At 47.5% G+C, this 24,909-nt stretch overlaps 1 protein-coding gene across 1 annotated transcript in view; it reads right to left on the reverse strand.

The window, feature by feature from the left end:
- Positions 1-24,909, reverse strand: part of OTOP1 (otopetrin 1) — a 64,773-nt gene that overhangs the window by 30,603 nt on the left and 9,261 nt on the right. The window lies entirely within an intron of this gene.

Consider the following 24,909-nt stretch of genomic DNA (forward strand, 5'->3'; position numbering starts at 1 on the left):
TACAATTTAACCATTAATAAAAAAATAAAAAATAAACAAAGGACTTGAATAGACATTTCTCCAAAGAACATATGTAAATGGATAATTAATACATGAAAAGATGCTCAACATCACTAATCATTAGGGAAATGAAAATGAAAATCACTATGAAATACCACCTCAGGGACTTCCCCGGTGGTCCAGTGGTTAAGACTCCACGCTTCCACTGCAGGGGGTGCGGTTCGATCCCTGGTCAGGGAACTAAGATCCCACATGCTGTGTGCCATGGCCAAAAAAAAAGACAAGAAATACCACTTCACATGCATTAGGATGGCTGCTACCCAAAAAAGAGAAAGAAAAGGGGTGGGGGGAGGGGGGAAGGAGAGGGGGAGGGGAGCGAGGGGAAGGGGGAAAGGAAGGAAGGAAGGGAGGGAGAGAGGGAGGGAGGGAGAGAAGGAGTGGGGAGAGAAGTAAAATAATAACAAATGCTGGCAAAGATGTGTAGAAATTGGAACCCTTATACACTGTTGATGGAATGTAAAATGGTGTAGCCGCTATGGAAAACAGTATGGCAGTTTCTCAAAAATTTAAAAACAGTAACTCCACATGGTCCAGCAATATACCCAAGAGGATCAAAAGCAGGTACACAAAGCATGTACACCCATGTTCATGACAGCATTATTCACAATAGCCTAATCGTGAAAGCAACCCAAGTGTCCATCAATGGATGAACGGATAAAGTGTGGCAGGGACTTCCCTGGTGGTGCAGTGGTTGAGAATCCGCCTGCCAATGCAGGGGGCAAGGTTCGAGCCCTGGTCAGGGAAGATCCCACATGCCGCGGAGCAACAAAGCCCGTGAGCCACAACTACTGAGCCCTTGTGCCACAACTACTGAAGCCCGCACACCTAAAGCCCATGCTCTGCAACAACAGAAGCCACCGCAATGAGAAGCCCGCGCACTGCAACAAAGAGTAGCCCCTGCTCGCCGCAACTAGAGAAAGCCCACGTGCAGCAACGAAGACCCAATGCAGCCAAAAATAAATAAATAAATATTTAACAAATAAATAATTTTATTTTGTTAATTGCCCTGTTTAAAAAAAAAAAAAGTGTGGCATATCTGTGCAATGGAATATGATTCCGTTTTAAAAAGGAAAGGCATTCTGACCCTTGCTACACCGTGGATGAACCTTGAGGACATTATGCCAAGTGAAATAAGCCAGTCACAGAAGGACAGATGCTGCATGACTGTGCTCCTACGAGATGCCTTAGAATAGCTCAATTCGTAGGGAGAAAAGCAAAATGGTGGCTGCCAGGGGCTGGGGTGAGGGGGAAATGGGGAGTTATTTAATGATACAGACTTATAGTGTTACAAGATGAAAGAGTGTTGGACATTACAATTGTAATGAATTCACAATATGAATGTACTTAACACCACTGAACTGTACACCTAAATGATTAAGTTGGTAAATTGTATGTTATGTTTATTTTATCACAATTTAAAAAGTTTTAAATATATATAAAGCAAATTCTACTATTGGCCTCACAAGCTGAAAGTAGAAGACAATATTATGTCTTGTTTATCATTGTACTGACCTCATGCGTATTCCAGGGTCTGATAAGGGACGTACATTCAACAAAGTTTGGCCAAAAACAACACAAGTCCTCTAGAAGTTTTCCCCCCAAAATGATCCATCTAAGAGTGTCACTGTTCTGCTCAAAAATCTCAGTTCTCTGATCCTAAATTCCTGCTCTAAATAATAAAAGTAAGGGGTATAAGGTATACAGGAACTTTCTGTACTATCTTTGCAATTCATCTGTAAAATAGAAAGTTTATTTTTTCAAAATGATAGGGAAGGGTCTAGAGCAGTGGCATGAAAAGGGCTGTGCTAGTGAAGTGAAGAAAGGCAAGTTCTCTGATGGTACCTCCAGCATAGTTGACAACAAATAAAACAAACGAAAAATATGCATATGAATAAGACTGGGAAGGAATATGCAAAATACATTAAAAAGAAACTCGTAACCAAATGAAAAAAATAGCAAGAAAACCATAATGATGGTGGGGACTTGATCAATGTCACAATCCCTAATCCCCCTTCTGGGCCAACATTAACCACCATTCATACATTCTCTCCCACGAACAGAGGAAACTGGATCGTGTTTGACATGAGTTTTGGCAAGAGAAGAGAGAAGGGCATGAGCCATAACAGGGAGCTATAATATTACAGCTCTGGCCTAAGAAGCCTCCAGTGAAGAGTAATGCAATCGCCTGGCTCCTTTCCATTGCTCAAAGCGTTATAGAAACAACTCTAAGTCACATTTTCTTATATCCTGGAAATGCCCCAGTGAAATCAGAAACTTCGTAAGAGTGGAGAATGAATCCCAGGGCTTTGAAATGGTTTGACAAATGCATGGTTCGTTCTGATTACAAAGAGAAATAGCAAGATGAGGTGAGGCAGCCTGGTTGGGTGGCAAGGGCACAGGCTGTAACTCTGGGAACCTGGCTGTGCCACCAATGGAACATGGGAGCTCAGACAGGTCACTTCCATGCTCCCGGCCTCGGTTTTCCCATCTATAAAATGAGATTGGACCACAGCAGTGGCTCACAAACTGCAACAGAATCACCTGGAGGGCTTGTTAAAACACGGAGTGCTGGGCTGCACCCCCAGAGTTTCTGATTCAATAGATCTGGGATGGAGTCCCCAAATTTGCATCTCTAACAAGTTCACAGGTGGGGTGATGCTGGTGATCTGGGACCCCACCTTGAGAACCACTGATCTTTGCTACTGACATTTCAAGAGTTGTGACAAACACATCACGTGCCTTCTCACGCTCTTAAAGCCCTTCCTTCCTTCATCCATCCTTCCATCCATTTATTTGTACAACAAATATTTTAGGGACTCATACTATGCATGAGGGATTTTGCCAGGGGCTCAAAGGTAAACAAGTAAGATTGCTGGAGAAACAAAAATACACACATATAGTATTGCATAAATTGTGGAGTACACAATTGTGAGCGATTAGCTGGCATCAGACTTCTCATCTGCATCGTGGGAAACCAGAAGCCAGTGGAAGAGTAGTTAGAGTCCACTGCAAGGAAAGGACTGCATCTCAAGAACCCTATTCCCAGCCAAGATGGCACCCACTTGTCAGGGCAAAAGACAGAAAGGTATTTGAAGGTATGCCAAATATAATTGTTTGACAACTATTTGTTGTTCAACTATGATCCAGGTACTTGGGATATAAAAATGTCAATAAAATAAAGTATCTGTCCTTGATGAGTTTAACATTGAGTGGGGAGGCAGAAAAATAAACAAATAAATAATAAACATAGAAGAAATGTCAGGAAGTGCTAAGTGCGTGAAGGAAAGTAAAGCAGGGAAGAGGACTGAGGTTGACGGTGGTGGTCAAAAAAGGATTCTCTGAGAAGGTGACAGCTGAACAGACAAAAAAGGACAGGAGAAAAATATCATCCACATAACTCACCTGAAAAAGGGCTTTAACCAAACAACCAGTGAATTAGGAGAGAGTCCTCTTAATGAGAGAAGACGAAGAGGAGAGGCAACGATAGTGAGCAACAAACTTTGCAACAGAATGAAGAGGTAGATGGACATATAATGGAAGGAAGGAGAGAAGGAAGGGAGGGAGGGTGTAAATGAATGTATGATGGATGGATGGATAGATGGAAGGATGATGGATGGATGGATGGAGGATGGATGGAGGATGGATAGAGAATGGTTGGATGGATGGATGGATGGATGATGGATGGATGGATGGATGGATGGATGATGGATGGATGAATGAGTGAATGGGTGAATAGTCCAGTAGATAAACAGATTAATAGAAAATAAAGCAAGATAAGAGAGGTTAAATCCGAATGGATGAAGATAAACTGTCTGGAAATGTGTAATTTACATGCTATATAAAGACTTGTGATACAGAATAAAATTGGGGATGACTGAGTAGGGAGCAGAGATGAAAAACCTTTCAAAGTTCTCATGGTAAAAAGATGGGTACTAGGGGAAAAGAGGGAAACAAATGTATACTCTAAAGGTCTTGTCTCACTGGAATAGAGAGTGGGTGGGAGGATCTTGGAGTGGGAAGCCATGTGTCTTGCTGGGGGAAATGTTGCGTACTTTGTTTTCAGGTTAGAATGGAGTAATATGTATCTGGTTATGAGAATGAGAAAAGGGAATCTAGCCATTAATGGAATAGAAAAACACAATAAAATGTTCAAAGTGCTCCAAAAAGCAAACATGTGGAAAAGGCAAATGAGGCAACAATATGTAAAATAAATCATTATAATCAACATAAAGAAAAATAGAAATAATAAAGTCTGGGATATAAGTCATTACAATTAGAATGATCTAAGTCTCGCATTAATTAAGGGATGGGAATATTGAATTAAAAACAAAACCTAGCTATATGTTCTTTATACGAAACACACTTTTAACTAAGTGATAATAGTGGAAAATAGAGGGGTGGGCAAAGAGGAAGTAGCAATGAAAACAAATAGAAAGGAGGAACAGCAATATTAATATCAGACCACGTGGGATTTAGGGTTCAATGTAATAAATAGGATAAAGAATCCTTCCACCCTTATCACTACACATGAAAAAAAAAAACAACATAATGTATGAGGAAGATATAATAATCAAATAACCCATATAAAATCATTTTTGTTTTGCATATTTAACTGCTACTTTAAAAAAAAAGAGTGGAAGATTTCAGAACTAGACAGATCTAGTAGACATAAGATATGACACAGAAGAATTGAATCACACAATTGATAAACTTGGTTTCATAATACCACCTTGCATATTGATAAAAATCAGTTATGCTATAAAAACAAAGTACACAGAGTATAGAGGTCGGTACTGACTGCCTGGCTTCAAATCCTTTTTCTACCACTTATTATAGTTGATGACCTTGAGCAATTACTTAACTTCTCCGTGCCTCAGTTTTCTCATCTGTAAAATGTGGATAATAAGATTGACTATCTCCTAGGGATGTAGCAGAGATTAAATGAGTCATAACATGAAAAGCTCCTAGAACAGTGCCCCACAAATAGAAAATTCTGTAAACGGGATGTTATCATCATCATCATCCCTCAACCACAAAGAAACACTTAACGAATTAGAACCAATTAGAAAGTTCCCCAGCCACATTCGTTGAGAATAATCCTAAAATGTCTAGTGTTGGCAGAGGGGAGACTCCTCCTCTGTGTTAGGCTCCCAGATCCCTTCTAGGAGTCTAGAATCTTGAACCATAGGCTCTTAGAGGTGGAAGGTTCCACAAAGTTAGTTTACATCTCCCATCTCATGCAAGGATGCTTCCCAGTGCATCGTGACCAGCGGCCATCTGGTCTCCACCTGGACATGCCCAGGGCTGGGAGCTCACCCTTCCATCACCAGCTGGTGCTTAGATTACAATGCTCTTCCCCGCACTGAACTGCAGCCAGCCTCCCAGAACTGCCATCCTCTTCCCTGGAGATTCTGCCATGGTTCACTCATTCCTTCATCCATGCATTCATCCATTTGATGATTCAGTAAATATCAGCTGGCACTTGTTACATGTTAGGCACTGCGCCAGGAGCTCAGGTTATAATGGTAATTACATTCAGACAGGGTCTTTGCCTTCAAGAGCTCACCATCTGGTCAGATCAACAAACAAACTGAATGACACAATCTCCTGCTTGAGAAGTGCTAGGAAGAAAACAGGGTGTTATGAGAACATACAACCCGGAAGCCACACCTGGTCTGAAGGCATCGGGAAAGGCTTCCCTGAAGAAGTGACTCTCGTTTGCTGACCCGGAGCTGACGGGGGTGGGGCTGCAGCATTTTCCACCCCACCATCTCCGCATCCTCTCTCTCCTGGACTAGACATCCTTTCGCTCCTCCTGGGGCCGCCCTCCTGCAGGCACCCATGTGATGCTCAAAGGGGGACGTGACACTCCACGTGCAGCCTGACTTCCTTTCCAATCAATGCCCGACCAGCATCGGCTTTTTGGGCAGCTACATCATGAGGCTGAAATCCTGACATCAGGTTTACATTTTCTACTAGAGCAGAAATCCCATCCCAAAACCCCAAACATGCATGATAATGCATGCAGTTAGGCAAGACTCTCTCACGGTGACCCCAGGCTGGACCTTGGGGATCACCGCTCCCCTTCCTGAGGGAATTGCTCAAAACTCCCTGCATCTTGATCTGCTCCAGAATTTTGCTGGGGGTTGCTGTTATGCTCAGTTCTCTATATTCTGTGTATTCTTTTATCATTTTTAAAATTCAGGGTAGCTTCCTGAGACCCTACATATTCTCCCTAAGTCCACTTAATTCCTAACTGACCTCTCAGCCTCCTGTTTTACTCCTCTGAAAACCAGGTCCCACCCTGCAGATGGAGTGATCATTCTGAAATACAAGTATGATCACATCATTTCCTTTGTTCAAAACCTTCAATGGCTCCCCACTACCCCCTGGACAAAACCAAGATCTGAAGCCTGCAGATAGGGTCCCAGCTAACTCAGATCTTGCTGTTATCTCTGGACTCACTTCCAGACTCCAGCAAAAGCAGAAGGTCCTCCTCTGGGACCTTTCCCTAAACCCCCAAACCCTTGCCCCAGGCTACCCTTCTGCCTACCCACCCATCCCCTGCACATCATAACACTGAATCATGTAGTTAATAGTAATAATGTATTTCTCAGACCAAAGTTTCTGCCCCGACGTCACAAAAGTTGTCCCCATGCAGTGGGCTTGGCCACCTTCTCTGCTGTTCCCTGCAAGTTCCAAAGACCCCTCTACTCGATGAAGAGGACAGAGACCAAATGGAAGTCAGAGGTTTTGCCTTCTCTGTCGTCCGCTAATATCACACCCTCTGTCCCGAAGCCAGGAACTTATCCCTCTTCTCTTTCTCACTCTGTCTGAATATTTCTGGTGACAGGGGCTCAACCCTCCCTCCTCCTGATGCCCTTTCAGCTTCCTGGTCTAGAAAATGAGGGTGATAACACCCACCCCAAGAACCGCTGGGAGACTGAAAACATTACGCTGAGTGAAAGAAGCCAGTCGCCAAGATGACATATTATGTGATTCCATTTATAAAAATGTCCAGACCAGGTGAGTCTAGAGACATAAAGTAGATCCATGGTTGTCTATTCCTGGGGAGGGTCTGGGGGATGATAGCTAAAGGGCACAGTGTTTCTTTTTGAGATGATAAAATGTTCTAAAAATTGACTGTGGTGATGGGTGCACATCTCTGTGAATATCCTACAAACCATCGGCTTGTGCACCTTGAATGGGTGAACTGTAGACTATGTGGACTACATCTCAAGAAAACTATTGTTTGAAAGAAAGGAGGAGAATTGCTAGGCACACTGACATGGGGTCGCTATACCCATAGCAGGGACAGAAGCCCAAGGAAACGAGGAGTATCTGGAGAGGCTGTGTCTGCAGAGGAGTGAGGTGATCAAACTGAGATGAGCGTGCATTCTGAGGAGGGAAACAAAGTGAAGCCCAGACCCGTGTTCATGAACTTGCTGCATCTGCCCCGAAGTCAGCAGGGTGGGCTGGAATGCCACGGTGACCCACCCTGACCACTCCCTCCTTGGCCACACCAGACGCTGCCCCAGGACTGCACACCACGTTTTGCCATCCTGTCAATCATCCTCCAGTGGTTTCTGTGAGTCCTGGCTGCACTCCTAGACTGTGGGCTCCCCTGGGTGCAGGGGCGGTTGCATCCTCGTGTCCTGCAGCCTTCATCCTTCCCCTCTCCCTCCTCTTCTGCTCTCCGCCACCATCCCGCATGGCACCCCGCCTCTCTTCACACGTGCACTTGGAACCATTTCTTTTAGCAACCTTCACTTTCTCACACGTTGGACCGCCTGTTTCTAAAACCCATCACTGTGTCCCAACCTTTCTCTCTACAGCCTGTACAGCCACCTGTCCTGGGCAGATCTTACATAAGCAGCTCACATCTGCCCCTTTACTTGCAGCCCCTCACTGTGTTCCTTAACACAGTGCTCTGAGCAGCCCTTTTCCAAGGATGGTGCACTGGACAGAGATGTAACGCGTCGTATACATGGATGTGCCTCATTTTAAGTAAAAAGCACTTTGTAAAAATCTGATCTCATAAAAGTAGATTTGGGAGTGATTATTCACAAGCACAAAGAAAGCCTCACTGTGACAAACAACTGGGACAATGCGTCTAATGTACCAGCATTCCAAACGCACTCAATAAATGTGGCTATTAGTCTTACTGTCGTCATTGCCATGATTTTATGTTAATAACACTTCTCTGGGCTTGAGACAGGCCAGAAACAAGGAAAAAGACTACCTTCACCACTGCGGTCTTTTAAGAGACCAGAAACAGAACAGAAACAGGACCCTGGTAATTAACAGGAAGAAATGGCTATTCATTAGGTTTTCATGTCACTGGACACACGGGACTGGCATGAGATATCCCAGCTGCTGCCATCTCTTCCAGAAGAAATCAATCTCTTTACTTAGCAAACAGAGGATCTGGATGAATAATCCATCACTTCCACTCATTTTTAAAAATTGGTCAATATTTTTTGTTCCAAAGAAAGTCTTCACTTTCTCACACCCAGTAGGTGGGACAGAATGTTTTCCTGCTCAAAGAAATGCCTCACAGCCCGTAACAAGACCCAAAAACTTTCTCTGGAAAACCTCAGTGCCCAGAATTCCACAGGTTGGCTCTTTCTCAGAGCCCCAGACTTCTAAGACATCACAGAAGCCAGGGCAGAGCTAAGTCAAACCTGTTTCTCCAGCTAGGATTCCAGGGAAATCCTCAGTCCCTGCTGGGGCTGAAGGCACTTCCCTTGGCATTATGGCCTCCTGGTGTACTTTGGGGATAATTAGGCTCTTGCTTCTTTGATAAACTGCAGCTCATTTACAGGGATAGACAGTGCTTTGCAAACAGCTTTCACTCGACCTCTCCCAGCTCCTCCCTGAGAGGTGGCCAGGATTCTTATTTTACTGATGAGGAAACCAGGACTCAGAAAGGCGAAGGTAGCAGAGCTGAGACATCAAGCCAAGACTTCCAGGGTCAGCACCACTTCCATGATCCACATAGCTCACTTGAATAGTTATGTTATTATGGGGTAACTTGCTGAGTGTCTAAACAGCCACACCCTTTACTGAACACCTACTATGTGCTCTCCTACACTACCTCATTTACTCCAGCTCTACCTGGTGTTTAATGGACATCTCAAATGTAACACGTCCACCAGAGGAATCCTGATTCTGCATCCCCACGCTTACTCCTCCTTTTGTCTTCCCAGTCTTGGGAAATGGCACCACCATTCACCCTCTAAGTCCTCTAAGGACTGGGGTCCCAGTGCTTAGAGTCTTCCTGGGAAGAGGGAGACAGAGAGGAGGGAAGAGTGAGGAAGAACAGGGTGGGGGAGGGAGAGAGGAAGGAAGGGAGAAAGGAGAGAGGGAGAGAGGAAGGAAGGATGAGGGGAGGGCAGGAGAGAGAAAAAGAGGAAGGAGGGAGAGAGGGAGGGAGGGCAAGAGAAAGGAAAGGAGGGAGGAGGGGGAGGATGGAACAGGGAGGGGTAACAGAGAAAGGAAGGGATGGATGAGGAGAGAAGAAGAAGGGAAGAAGAGAAGAAAGAAGGAAGAACAGAAGGATGGAGTAGGAAGGAAGTGAGGGAAAGACCAAGGAAGGAACCTGCCACTACAGGAAAGCATAGGTCAAAAGCCTCTGTATGCAGTATTTTTTTAGCCTGTTTAAGTCAACAACCTCAAAATAACATTTTATTCTTTTTTCCTTGCTTGTTTGTTTGCTTGTTTGCTATGACACTGGATTTACTGCCATTTATAGGGTCACAAAACCATGAACCTCCCTGAAACAACCACTTTCAGAGCAGGAATCTGGGCCACGCTGCAGTTGTGTGCAGTTTTTCCAAAGGCAAGATGAACTAGACACAGTCCCTGAGCCTAAGAAACCTAAAATCTCATCCAGATGACAAGGCTTATATCCACTAGTCATAAGACAAGGCAGAAATTGACAAGCGCCAAAGAGCTCTACACAGAGAGAGCCGTGGCAGCCCATGGCAGTGAGGAGTACTTCCTGCCAGGTGTGTAGAGAAGGTGTCATCGGGGCAGACCTTTGAAGGGAGTGTGGGTGGGAGGGAGAGTGACTGTGTGCTGGGCGCCCACCCTGTACCCAGCAGCCACTGGTCCTACACGTGTGTGATTCCCATTCTACACATGCTGAAACTAGGGGAGTGGGAAGACTAAGTAACGTGCCCAAGAGCGTGCAAGGAAAAGGACAGCCACACTCTGGGAGAGACTAAAATTCAGATCGAACATGAGAATTCAAGCAGCGACCTGTGATGGGTCTGGATCACACAGAGTGAAATGTACCCGGCCCCTCCCATGAAGATTTCTCAGGCACCCGCCTTCTCCACAGACTCCCCGCCACCTCCTCCCTTTGACCTGCATCATGTCTATCTCCCTTCCAAGAGCGCAAGGTCCTTGAGGAGGGGAGGGTTCCTGTCTTGACAACGTTTCAATCAATGTGTTGTGAGTACCTAGCAAGTGCTTCTATTCACCGCTGCCTGAACATTTATGCACTCATTGATTACGTCATTCACCTCAACCGCATTTTCTTAGCACCCACTCTATGCCAGGCCCTGAGTTGGCTCTAGGACTAAGAGATGAGCATCTTAGAGTTCCCCCAGTGTTGGCAGAGGGGACAGAAGTGTCAACAAGAAGCACAGTGCCTTCCCAGGGCGCAGTGAGGGGTGAAGGAGTGCGGTCAGAACCCCAAAGGGTGAGAGAGGGGGTCTGAAAAGCATCACTGGGGAGCACGGGGTGGGGCCTGAGCCCTATCTCGTAAAGCAAGGAAGGTGGGAGGCATTCCAGGAGGAGGGAACAGAATATGCAAAGGCAGATAAGCATGAAATATTGTGAAGGGAACTAAAAGCCTTTGAGACTGGAGCACAGAATGCGGGCCAAGGAGAGGATAAAACTAAAGAGGCCATCTGGGCTCAGATCTTAGAGGGCCTTGAATGCCAGGATAAGGAGCGTGGCCTCCATCATGGGGTCCGTGGAACCACGGCAGGGCTTTAAACAAGGAAAGATGTGAATAGGTTTGTGTAATCGCAGTTCCAACGATGGGATGTAAGGCAAGAGCCTGGAGGCGGAGAGAGGAGACCACGGCAATAATCCAGCCTTAACAAAGAAAGAGAGAGAAGGGAAGGTGGGCGGGGGCGGGCAGAAAAGATGTGCAGGAAGATGGAGGCAGAAAAGACTAAAGGAGAGAAGTCCAAGGAGGAAAGGGCACGGAGCTGCTGTCGGGCTGCGGCTAGCGGGCGAGCAGGCTGGGCTCGCTGGGCACTCACCCGCCGGCCGGTTCGCTGCTTCGGGGACTCACCGCGGAGCCAGCGCGCGCCGGCGTGCGCGTCCTTGCGGCGGCTGGGGCGGCGGTGCGCGGAGCTGCGGCCCACGTACCACAGCATCCAGAGCAGCTGCAGCAGCATGAGCGCCGTGAGGAAGCACAGCAGGTCGCTCTTGCCCACGCCCGAGGCGTGCACGGCCCAGGCCAGCAGCAACAGCAGCCCCGCCACGAACACGTTCAGCCCATACTGGCTGCTCAGCGCCTCCGCCAGCTTCTGCGGGAAGCTGGAGCGGATGGCACCCCGACGAGGGGCCGGGGACTGCGGGGGCCCCGGGGCCGGGAGCTGGGGCGGCGGGCAGGCTGCGGGCCCCGACGAGCCCCTGTCCGGGCTGCTCCGAAACGCCTGGGGAGAGGCAGGCGCCCCCTGGCCCTCGGGCACCATTGAGGGACCCGCACTGAGTCTAGTCCCGGGGGTGGGTGCGACCCGGACCCCACCCGCTGCCCCTGTCCCCTGCCCTAGCCCCGACGCCCTCTGCCAACCAGCCCGCTGTCCTGATCACCCTCGGACGCCTGATCTCCCGCCTTCTGCCCCCTGCCCTCGGTCCAGGTACCCACCCGATCCACTTACCACCTTTCCCCCCAACGCCGACCCGGGCTGACCCGGGCTGACCCCGGCTTCTTCGCGCTCCCCAATTCGCACCGCCCACCTTCCCTCCCTCCTCGATGTCCGGGGCAACACTTCCGCCCACTCTGGACCCACGCGGGCCGCTCCCCGCTCCTGGTGCCTCGGCCTGGGGCCAGCCCTGCCCCGACGGCCGCGTGTCCTCCCGCTCCCCGACCCGCGCGCCCGGCCCGCCCGCTGTCCTCAGCTCTGTCCCCTGAGCCGATGCCAGCTGACCCAGTCCTGCCAGGATGACAGGTGCCTCCCAGAGGTGGGATGGGGGGCAAGGTGTCGCCCTGAGCCGGCCCGAGGGTGTGGGCGCGGAGGCGTGGCCGCGGCGGAGCGGCGCGTCCGGGGCTCCGCGGGTGAGTGCGCTCCTCTGGTGCCCCTGAGCGTCTCCGTAGCGGACCACGGAGGTCTAGGTGAGCCCGGACGAACGCGTCCGTGTGCGTGAGTGTCTGCCTGTCCTCGTCGCTGCGTATTTCTACAGTCTGTCTTCTCCGGTCTGTTTTCTCCGTGCGTGTTGCTGTGTCTCTCTGGAGGTCAGTCTTTGGGTGGGTCTGGTTGGGTCTGGGAGGATGGGAGGGGGTGGCAGCTCCTGTCCCTAGATCTATGAATAGGGGGACGGGGTGTCCTTTTCGTTTGTGTCTATGTTTGTCTGTCCGTCTGGTGTACCTGTGTGTCTGCCAGGAGATGCCCAGATGCGGACAAGACAGGAGCCACTTCCCAAGAAAAGAGATCATCTCTCTCCCCCCTCCAAGGGAATGGGGAGCTACTTCTGGACTGAGCTGAGCTGGGGCTGGGGGCTGCCAGGGATCCTCCCTGGAACCGGGGGAACCGGAGCATCTCCCTCTGCTCCCCCAGGCCCCCCAAGCTGACCTGGTCCGTCAGAGTGCCCCTCTCAGGAGGTCTTAAGGGCTGGCATGGCTGAGATCAGGGCTGGAGCAGGAAGCTGGGAGTGAGCCGCTGGGGGATGGAGCCCAGGAAAGGGCAGGCAGGGCTCACAGCGAGCCACTTGTGCAGTAGTATAGGGCTCAGCACCCAGGAGACACCCTTTCCCCCTTGGTTTAACATCCTGCTGTTGCCGTTCTGAAATTCTTAATTTTTGAACAGGGGGACCCACATTTTCATTTTTGCAGTGGATCCAGCAAATTACGTAGCTGGTTCTGATTGCCAGAGGGTCCTGGCTGTGAGGGAGCCCTGGGCTGGGAGGGAGTCAACCTGAGGTCTTGCCATCATTCACGTTTTCACTTTGTTCATTCATTTATGTGGTCAACACTCATTTATACTACACTGAATCATTTCAGGCTCTGTTCTAGGTGCCAGGAATTCAGTTATGAAAGACTGCCCTCACGGAGCTGACATTCTGGTGGAGACACACTCAGTGGATAACTATTTAACTCGCTGAGAAGCTAGAGAGTATCAAACATGAGACTCAGCCCTGCCTTCCAGGAGCTCATGACCCAGGACTGCCTAGGGTGGGAGGGTTGGGTGAGCCCTGAGTCTACCAAGAAGGGTGAGAGGTTCCTGGAGGAGGCACGGCCTGTACAGTTGTTTTTGTGGGAGTTTTTTAACAACTTAATTGGAGTATAATTGCTTTACAATGGTGTATTAGTTTCTGCTTAATAACAAAGTGAATCAGCTATACACATACATATATCCCCATATCTCCTCCCTCTTGCGTCTCCCTCCCACCCTCCCTATCCCACCACCTGTACACTTTTGATAGGAGTAGGAGCTGGCCAGGTGACACGGGGCAGGGCAGAGGAGGGCGTTCCAGAGAGATGATGAAGCACGTGCACGGAAATGAGAGTGAAAAGGCAGGTGAGGACCAGGAAACGTGTTCATCAGTATGAAGCTTAGAGTGTGCCCTTCAGCTGGGTGTCCCCAGAGCCAAGCCAGGTGGGTGCTCAGTACATAAACCAAAGAGTTAATGAATGCACAAGTGGATGGAGGCTGTATGAATAAGTGAAGTGTCGTCTCCTCATCAGATCAATGGGAGGTGGGACTCGGGATGTGTTTCCCCCCCAGTGCTCTAGCCCCTGACCTTGCTTCGTTTTCCTTTTTAGCACACAGCGTTACCTGGAATGTGTGTATATCTGGGGCCTGTCACTCCCACTGTAATGAAAGCTCTATGAGAAGGATGTGGCCTGTCTTGTCCACTGCTGTATTTCCAGCATGTAGAACAGTGGTGCCCAGCACATAGTAGGTACTCAATAAATATCTGTTGAATTGTGTCCCCCCAAAAGATGTTGAAGTACCTGTGAATGGGACCTTCTTTGGAAAGAAGGTCTTTGCAAATGATCAAGTTGAGGTCATTAGTGTGGGTCCCAATCCAATATGACTGCATCCTTATAAAAAAGGGAAATGTGAAGATAGACACATACAGAGGGAAGAGGATGTGAAGATATAGAAAGAATGTCACCTGCAAGCCAAGGATTATCTGAGACTACCAGAAACTAGGAGGGGCCTGGAACAGCTTTTTCCCTCTCAGTCCCCAGAAGTAACCAACCCCTCCGACACCTTGATCTTGGATTTCTAGTCTTGAGAATTGTGAGATTATAAATTTCTGTTGCTTAAGCCATCCAGTGTGGTCTTTGTTAGGGCAGCCGCAGGAAACTAAGACACCCAGCTTATTCCTTCTGTGGTCCCCTGGGGACCTGTTCACCTCTCCATGCCTCTATTTCCCACATGGCATAATCTATTTTTTAACTGTCTTTCCTATTCTGAGCTCCCTAAAGGCAAGAACTACATCTGGTTCATTCTGTTCTCTAAACCCAGCATGTGTTTTTTTCTTTTTATCTATTGAAAAATGGGTCCTAAGCACCTCTCATGTGCCAGGTATGGGACCAGGCCTGGGGGCAACAAGATGAAACCCACAGTTTATGCCAAATGCCACAGGAACCTGGGAGAGAGAGAGCTTAGTTAGTGTCTGACAAGTGGCCAGGGCTCCGTGAATGCCCCAGAGTCCCATAAAAACCACCTCTGCTTTTATTTCACTCTACAAGTTTACAAAGCACGTGCACATCCGTTATCTCTTTTTCATACGTCAGCTCAAGTCGACACGAATGCGGAGGGAAAGGCAGCACCAAGTGGTGGTTAAGGGGATGAGCTCTAAAGCCAGGCTGCGAGGTTTGATTCCTGTCTCCATCACTTCCTGCTGTGTGACCCTGGATGAGTTACTAAGACTCACTGTGCCTCAATTTCCTCATCGGTAAAAGGGAGCTCTTAATAGTAACCACTCTTACAAGTTTCTATGAGGACAAAATGAGTCGATACATATGAAGCACTTTGGAAGGTGCCCGCCAAATACAATGTACCTAAGACCCTTTGTTATTTACTGAGCACCTACTATGTGTCAGACCCTGAGCTGACGCTGTGTGGCAGAGGCTGCCAACTGTCCATTAAACACATGCTCCCCTTCCGGAGCATAGAGCTGTCACAGGGAAGTGTCTGCCCAGCCTGGGACTCACTTCCCAGTGCAACTTGCATCTAAGTGGACCAAATGACTAAGTTCTGGACAGTGGGGTGCGGACAGAAGTGACACACACACTCGGGGCCCTAGCCCATGAAAAACCCCTACACAATCCTCCATTTTCTCCTCCCCTCCCCGCCCCCCCCCACCAGCCAGATGTTGACACCAACACCCAGGGCAACGTTGGAGCCTCGTGCTGAAGACGGCGGAGCCTGTCAGCCTGAGCCCCCCGTGACCGGTGAAGCACATTCTCCCTGCTGAAACTGGACCTTACATGAGTGAGACATGAGCTCCTATTGTGCTAAGCCACTGCAATTTGGAAAGGTATCTGCTACAGCAGCTAGCATGACCCTTAACTCGCTTAGAATACAAAGATAGATAACACACAATCCCCATCAGAAAATCAGGTGGGACTCCCTGGTCTGGGCTACCTCAATTCTTTCTAATAAGCAATGAAATGTAAGTTTCTGGACACCAAAGAGAGAAAGTGAAGTCTGTCCCCTTTCCCCTCTACTCAAGACAATGGGAAAAACTGATTGAGAGATTTACCCATGCTGCTTTCTGCTTTCTGTGGATGACATTTTTTCAAAGGTCTGAACTGCACAGGAACCTCAATGTCTTCTGAGTGATCCCAGCTCAGCAGTGGGCAGACATGGGGGCGTGAGAAATGGTGGGCTCTGATGGCATCCAGGCCCCTGGCGTTCACCTCTGGAGCACGTTACCCCACCCACATTCCATGGTGAGAGCTGGTCGCAGGGCTCACCTAGTTGTAAGGGGCTGGGAATGCCTTGACCAGGCAGCTGCTCTCCTGTGACAATTCGGCGCCTCTTGGATGATGCTGAGAAATGCTGCCCTGAAACAGGAGCTCCCCAATTTCAATGAGGATGACAGAATCCCCAGAGGGGCAGAGGCCAACCAGACGTGCTTAACTGCCACAGATAACACGGGCACAGTTACTCTGATAGGCAACAGGACCCGAGTGCCAATTAGCAGATTTTGCCCCACTTATGTTTGCCGGTGGCTACGTAATCCCAGAGTTCCTAAGAATAAGAGAGGTGAGCAGTGTATTAGCTTCCTAGGGCGCTGTAGCAAAGTACCACCAAGTGGGTTCCTTAACAGAAATTTCTTGGCTCACAGTTCTGGAGCCTGGAATTTGGAAATCAAGGTGTCGGCAGGGACAGGCTCTCTCTGAGGGTTCTAGGGAGGAGCCTTCCCTGCCTATTCTAGCTTCTGGTGGCTGCCGGCGATCCTCGGCGTTCCTTTGCTTACAGTTGCATAACTCCAATCTATTATCTCTGTCATCACATGGCCATCTTCCCTCTGTCTGCGTCTGCCTCTTCTCCTCTTTTATAAGGACACCAGTCATATTGGATTAAGGGCCAACCCTCCTCCAGTATGATCTCGTCTTAACTTACATGGTAATTACATCTGCAAAGACCTTATTTCCAAATAAGGTCACATTCAGAGATATCAGGGGTTAGGACTACAACATAACTTTCGGGAGGCATAATTCAACCTACAACAGGCAGCCTATTAAAGCATTATTGGATCTATATAACTGGAAAATCTCTAGAGAAGGTAAATAGAGACCTATCTTGAATCATTATGCAAGAGAGTCAAAAACTCTCAATTCCCACACCTGAGCCAGTTCACAGACCTGGAACCCTTGAAGGAAGAGGGGGCTGGTCTCCTCGAGAAAAAGCTCTGGAACGCTGGCACAAATATACTGGGGATCTTCCTCCAAGGCTCCCCAAAAGGACATATAGCATTACAGTAAGGTGATCATTCACTGGGGAGAGGTCCAAACCAGGTCTCCTTTTCTTAACCTTTTCTTTTGAAATAATATTAGATTTACAGAAGACTTGCAAAGATAGTATAGACTTTCCTATTTACCCTTCCCCCAGCTTCCCCTAATATCTTACACATCATGGTACCCTTGTCAAAATGAAGAAATTAACACTGATGTAAAACCATTAACGAAACTACAGGCTTTATTCGAACTTAGCTACTTTTCCCACTAATGTCATTTTTTCCTACACAGATCTTTTGGAAAACACTAGATATGGGCTCTGAGTGGATGCTAAGTCCTGAGGATTGGTGGAGTCCATGGTCATTTCTTTTGCTGGGAAATAAATTCCTTGATCAGAAGCCAAGAACACCCTGACAATTTTATATGAATCTCCCTGAGTGTACGGATGGGAAAGCTAGCAGAAGCACCATGGGAAGGAAAGGCAAATACATCTTCAGGATGTGTGTCTCATCCAGGAAGGACAAGTCTCCACCCCCTCCACGACGGAAGGGGCGCCATACAACTAAACACCCACCAGGCAGGTCTCCCCAGGGAAAGGGGCCACATCGGCAGCTCGGCGTTGACCTCTGCTCCTGGCATCTGTTCCAATGTGACATACTAAACCACCCAACTTAGTAGTAAATAACAACCATCATTTTGTTGCATTTTGTGGGTCAGAATTTGCAGAGGACACACAGCAGGAATTGTTTTTTCTCTGGTCTACAATGTCTAGGTCCCTCCCTGGGAAGACCTGAACAGCTGGGGGTGACTCAATGGCCAGGGCTGGAATCATTTAAAGGTTTCCTCACTCACATTCTGGTGCTTGGAATAGGATAACCCGAAGGCTGGGCTCAGCTGGGACTCTCGACCAGAGCACCTCCACGTGGCTTCTTTATGTGTGGCTTGAACCTCTCACAGCGTTGCATCTGGGTTTTGAAAGGGAGCATACCAGGAGGGAACATCTGGCAAGCAAGCATTCCAAGAGAACTAGCAAAAGCTGTATGGCCTTTACGACCTAGCCTGAGAAGCCACATAGCATCATTTATGGCATCCTATGCTGGTGAAAGCTGTCATAAGCCCACCCAGATTCAAGGGAAGGGGATAAAGATTCCCCCTCTCAATGGAAGACGTTTCCAAAATTTTATTTTTTCAGATCATCACAGCAGGTTCTGCACTCAGCACTCTGTTAACCACATCAGCCTTGGAGAGGAGATTTCTGTGTTGCTGAGCACATGCACGGCCTCCATTCCTGCCACCGTGTACCTTGTACATGGGCCCGTAGAGCAAGCACTGGGGTGGCTAGGCAACGAGGCTGACGGACTCCCACAGAGCAGCCATTTCATCCCGCTGCTCTGTAGGGGACGCCGCTGGTGAGCATTCACATGAGATGCAAATCTTCATACCCTGAATCCATTCTGAGAGGTCCATCCACACACTTTTCCCCAAAACCTCCTCGTAACCAATCTTCAGATTTTATTTCCAAGTCACTGAATATCTAGACAAACCGGTAGCCTGTCAGCAACCATCCATGAGTTCATGTATATTTGTATTCTGGACGTCTCTCAATCCAGACAAAGTGAACAACCCTATGTACCACTCAACATTCTGCCCACTGGGAAGACTTTCCTTTACCACCCTTCCCTTCAGGGATCCCTTTGGGTGGGGCTGTAATGCTGCAGCTGTCCACGTGGTTGGACATCATATCATGATGGTTGGTGTTGTCATATCACATAGAGCCACCCGTAAACTAAGCCTGAGCTTTTTCTCATCAGTCATGAAAAAAAACCCATGAGACCATAGGTGTGAATTAAAGGAAAGGAGACAATGCAGGAGGAGTGGTTTCAAAGGAACCTGAGCCACCTGTGCATGCAACTTATTCATGGTTTTCAACCCTGCTCAAATTCAAGTCTTCTACATCATTCCTACTCAACAACATATCACTGCTGGGCATGCCCAACCTTGTGGTCAGACGACTCCAGTCCATGCCATAGATGGATGTTCAGTCTCTACCAGGGCTTAGTAGCAAGTGAGAAGTTATTTCTCAAAAGGGAGATAATAATCTACAGAAGAAGGTATGGATTTGCTCTAAAATCCTTGTGGTCTGTGCTGTGACCCTCCTAGTGGTTTGTGCTAGAGTCTCCAACATAAGATCACTATTTGCCACAAACACTTCAAGTGCCATTGGCTTTGTTGGGTTATAAGATCCAAGTGGGAGAACATGTGCACTACAGCCTGGAGATGCTTCCGAGCCTTCTCTTGCTCCAACACCCACTCAAAATGGGCAGCCTCGTGAGTTCCTCAGTAAATAGGTCAAAGTAACACACTTAGATGTAGTCTATGTTGCCTCCAACGTCTAGAAATCCCCGTAAGTATTTGCCTCTTTTTTAATGGGAGGAAGAACAAGGAGCAGCATCTTGTCTTTCATCTTGGAGGTGATAGGCCAACACGTTCAAGATCACTGAACCCCCAGAGACTTCACCAAAGTTATAGCCTCCTGAATTTCAGTAGGTTTTCTCGTCCACCCTGTTTCAGATAAGACATCTAAAGTACTGGCTGCTTCCTGCTCATCAGATCCGATGACTGTAGATCATCAGTGTAGTGGACCAGTACGATGCTGTGTAGAATGTCAGATAATCCAGTTCTGTATTATGGGAGATAACAAGAGTCAGGTAGCTCTGAGGCAAGGCTGTGAAGGTGCACTGTTAGACCTGCCTGGGAAAAGCAAAAATGGCGCAGCCTCCACTATTATGGGATCCTATCATTCCAACTGCTGCCAGGGAGACCAGTTCTATAACAGCATTCCTGCCTCAGCATGGCCTACAGAGGACAGTCACTGTTGACCAACTCAATGATGCCTGTCCCTTCTTACTGGCATATTTCTTATCTCCATGATAAATGGAGAGCCTTTGGGGTCCTCCAAAGATCAGCTGGTAGGTTTTCCAATCTTACGTGGTGGACCCATTTGAGCACGCCCACTTCCCTGAGTCCGTTGATCCCTTCCCCTACAATGTGTCATGGCGATCCTGGCATCTCTACTTTGTTTAATGTGGGCCATGACTTTTTCCAAGTCTCCAAGAACCATAACAGCAGTGGATTAGAACCACCTCTTCAAGCCCTTGCCAGGGTGTTAAATCCTGTTTCAAAAGGGAGCAACCACACTGACAAACTCTCCCTTAACCAATGTTATAGTCTGCTTTTAATAAAGCACCACCATGATTTACTCCCAGGCACAGGCTCCTGAAGTATTTGTCAGTATATGTCATTCAGGTCCTGAAGCACCTTTGCCATATGATCCCTCTCTCTACTTAGCAGGCCAGCACATCCCCAGTAAGGCTATGCAAGCATTTGATCCAGAATAATGGATGGGTGGCCAGGAGGGACATGGGGACAATTCTGGAGGTGACCAAGCATTGCTTTGTAAGGTTCCTACCACCTCTGGGGCCTCAGCATGGTCTTCAAGCAAGGAGTGGCTCTATCACCCAGTAAGGGAGAGGTGGCCCTTCTGTAGGTCCAGAAGGTTCTGAGGAATCTAGGAGTGCAAGGTTCTCAAGTGCATTTCACCAGTTATCCCCTTCCCAATTCTCAAATTCCTGCTCCTTCCCTATCAGGGCTCTGACTCTGGTGGATGATATTTTCCTAGACTGAGAATTCAGCCTTCTCTGCTACTCTGCCACTCTCACAATTCAGTTCTGTGCTGATCCCTAGCTATGTCTACCCTCCAGCTGCAGGAGGTAAAGATTTCTTTAAATGCTACCAAGAAGCTCTTCTGGGACTTCCCTGGTGGTCCACTGGTTAAGAATCTGCCTTCTAATGCAGGGGATGCAGGTTCGATCCCTGGTCGGGGAACTAAGATCCCACACGTCATGGGGCAACTAAGCCCACACACCACAACTACTGAGCCCGGGCGCTACAACTAGAGAGCCCATGCGCCTCAACAAAGAGCCCGCGTGCCGCAACGGAAGATCCCTCGTGCCACAACTAAGACCCGACACAGCCATAAATAAATAAATAAATAAATAAACAAAATATTTTTTTAAAAAAAGCAGCAGCAGCAGCAGCTCTTCTACTTCTCACTCTTTGAGACTTGTTCTAGTGGAAGAACCACCGGCTTCCACTAAAAAAAGGATGACACAGAGGGCAGAATAGAGCCCAGAGGGTAGAGCCTAAAGCTCTGCACAGTCCTAGGAAGCAGCACTGGTCCCTAATCAAGAGAGGGAGACATACGCCCAGCTGGCTTTCAGAATTTTTAGGGAACAGAGGCCACGTGCCTTGTTACCCCTCTTTGAACGGGAATGTTATTGCGAGCACCCTATGTCTATCTCACCCCTGTATGTTTGGTGTGTAATTGGCAGGTAACTTACCTTTAAAGGTGTGCAGATTGAGAGGACCTTGCACCTGATGAGGCACCTTTTATTGATTTAGACGATGAGATCCGGGAGCTCAAGCCTGAACCTGATGCTGTAATGGGATGAAACTTCAGTGATTCCTGAGGATAAATGACTTTTGCATGTGGAAGGAATCTAGAGAATTTATGAACAGAGATTAGACTGTGGCAATTTTCAGTTTTCTTTTTTTTTTTTATTGAAATATAGTTGACTTACAATGTGTTAGTTTCTGTTGTACAGCAAAGTGAATCTCATATATATATATAAATTTTTTTCATATTCTTTTCCATTATGGTTTATACAAGATATTGAATATAGTTCCTTGTGCTATACAATAGGACTTTGTTGTTTATCTATTTTACATATAGTAGTGTGTACCTGTTAATCCCAAACTCCTAATTTATTCCTCCCCCATCCCCATTCCCCTTTGGTAACCGTATGTTTCTTTTCTATGTCTGCGTCTGTTTCTGTTTTGTAAATAAGTTCATTTGTATCATATTTTAGATTCCACACATAAGTGATATCATATGACATTGATATTTGTCTTTTTCTGTCTGACTTACTTCACTTAGTATGATAATCTCTAGGTCCATCCATGTTGCTGCAAACAGCATTATCTCATTCTTTTTTTATGGCTGAGTAGTATTCCATTGTATTTATACACATCTTCTTCATCCATTCATCTGCTGATGGACATTTAGGTTGCTTCCATGACTTGGCTGTTGTGAATAGTGCTGCTATGAGCACTGGGGTGCATGTATCTTTTAGAATTCAAGTTTTCTCAGGATATACGCCCAGGAGTGGGATTGCTGGATCATATGGCAACTTTTTTTTAGTTTTTTAAGGAAATTCCCTACTGCTCTCCACAGTGGCTGCTAGACTATGGCAATTTTAAAACACGACCTCCAAATTTTTTGGTACTCCTCCTTGAGGATGGGGCAAAGCCATGTCCCCTCCCCTTAAATAGGGGATCTGTGACTGCTTGACCAGTAGCATAGGATGGAAGTGACACTCTCAGCTTCTGAGCCCACGCTTTAAGCAGTAGCTTCCATTTCCTGTCTCTAGGAACACCGTGGTAGGTGGAGTAATGGCCCCAAAGACATCCACACCCTACTCCCTGGAACCTATAAATATGTTGTGTTACCTGGCAAAAGGAACACTGAAATGAAGTAAGGATTTTAAAACACGGAGATGATGTTGGGTGACCCAGGTGGGTGGGCCCAATGTATTCACACGGACCCTTAGGAGTGAAGGAGGCAGCAGAAGAGTGGGTCAGAGCAATGTGGCAATGGAAGAAGAGGCAGGAGCATTTCAAAGTATAAGAGGGATGTGTTGACCCACTGTCCTAGGCTTTGAAGATGGAGGAAGAAGGCTACACAAGCAAGAAATGCACGTGGCTGGTGTCTCCAAGCTGAGAACGGCCCTCAGCTGCCAGCCAGCTGGGAAATGGGGATCTCAGGCCTTCAGCTTCAAGGGACTGAATTCTGCCAACGGCCTGAAAGAACAAGGACGTGGACTCTCCCCTAAGAGCCTCCAGAAAGGGATGTAGCCCTGCCAAGACCCATATTAGACTTCTAACCAAGGAACCGTGAGATAATCCATTTCTGTCATTTTTAGCGCTATTGGTGGCAATCTGTTACAGCAGCAACAGAAAACTAACGTAAAAGCTCACCCTTGAATCCCAGCTACTATGCCATGAGGAAACCCAAGCGGCCCATGAAGAGGTCCAGGCGGAGTGAAATTGGCGGCCAGCACCATCTCGCCAACCACGAGGGAACCACCTTGGAAGTGGACCGTCCAGTCCCAGTTGAGTCACCCCATGCATAACAAGCTGTTCCTATCAATTCCTGCTCAAATTTCAGATTCCTGAGCAAAATAAAGGGTGGTGGTTGTCCTAAGGCACTTCGTTTTGGCGTAGTTTGTTATGCAGTGATAGGTGATAACCGGAACATACAGACAGATGCACGTGGAAGTCAGCCCAGGGTATGAGAAGGAATCCCAGGTTTTGTGGTGGCACCATGACAGGGGTGGAGGGATTACGAGGAGTCCTGCTGGTCCTGAGAGAGAGTGGGGATCAGGCTGAGGGCTGGGCGTGCGGGAGCAAGGGAAGCAGTGAGCTGAATGAACTCCAGGGTCCACTCCTATTCCTGAGTGTGGGCTGGGGAGGGGCCAAGTTCCTGACATCCTTTTGGACTCTATTTTTATACATAAAGGAACATTATACACACTCTTCTGCGTCCATACGTCATAATACAATTTTTTTTAATGAGGAACACAATTGGATATCATGAGCCTAGAGAATTCTTCGGTGGAGTTTTGCTGTAAAGGGGACCCAAAAAGTGGTTAATAACTGGAGAAGCACGAGGGAGCCCTATCTTGGGTGTTTGTTTGAAGATGGTAAATAGCACAACACATTTGTATGTGGATAGGAATGATGCATCTCAAGGCATCATGAATATACCCAAAGTGAGGTATAATAAGGTTTGCCAAAGCTACAGCTCTACTAAAAGCTAGGTGCTCACATTGCTTTAGAAATAAAATAGCTACACATTACATTTCTGCCGAATTGGGAAGAAAATCCCATTCCTCAACTTCAGAATTGAATCTGAGAGACTTAGAAGAGATCTTTGTGGCCTTTTTAGGAATAATTCACTCTTCTGTTCAACTCCCAATCTTCCCTTGACCGAGCCTGCAATTTGGCTTCTTTCAAATTAGTCCTTAGTGTATGCGAAATATTCCTGATTGTTATTTATTTTTATGAATTCTATGTAAACATTTCTTAAAATCTACCAAGCTCTTTCCCACCTCAAGAAACACTGAGCTGAATCAAAGTCTTTAAAATATTTTTAAGTGAAGGGCAGTTATCCTAACTGTGGCCACAGAAGAGGGCATCTAATAACCCCTATTACCTAGGACCACCCCGCCCCACCTCCCCAAATGATTCTACTTACAAAGATTTGGCTCTTAGCTTTTCCCTCGATTCCTTTCCAATGTGTTTCTCTTTTGCTTAAGCATAGCCAGAGACCTTTTCTTGTTGTTGTTGTATAAAACCAAAGAACCCTGAGACAGCCAGCATGTTAAATGCTATTAAGTCTCCTAGAAAGACCATTGCCTCCCAAGCTAGGTCCCAGACACAGATTTGGAGGGAGCCTCAATCTGGTTTTTACCCTAGGGAGCTAAGTTCAATTCTGCTATCTCTGTGTTCCCTGACAATTCGAACATTCTAGCTTCTGCAGAGATGTCTCTGCCCAAAGTGATTGGAAC

The sequence above is a fragment of the Balaenoptera ricei genome, chromosome 5 (assembly GCF_028023285.1).
Source record: "Balaenoptera ricei isolate mBalRic1 chromosome 5, mBalRic1.hap2, whole genome shotgun sequence".
Lineage (NCBI taxonomy): Eukaryota > Metazoa > Chordata > Mammalia > Artiodactyla > Balaenopteridae > Balaenoptera > Balaenoptera ricei.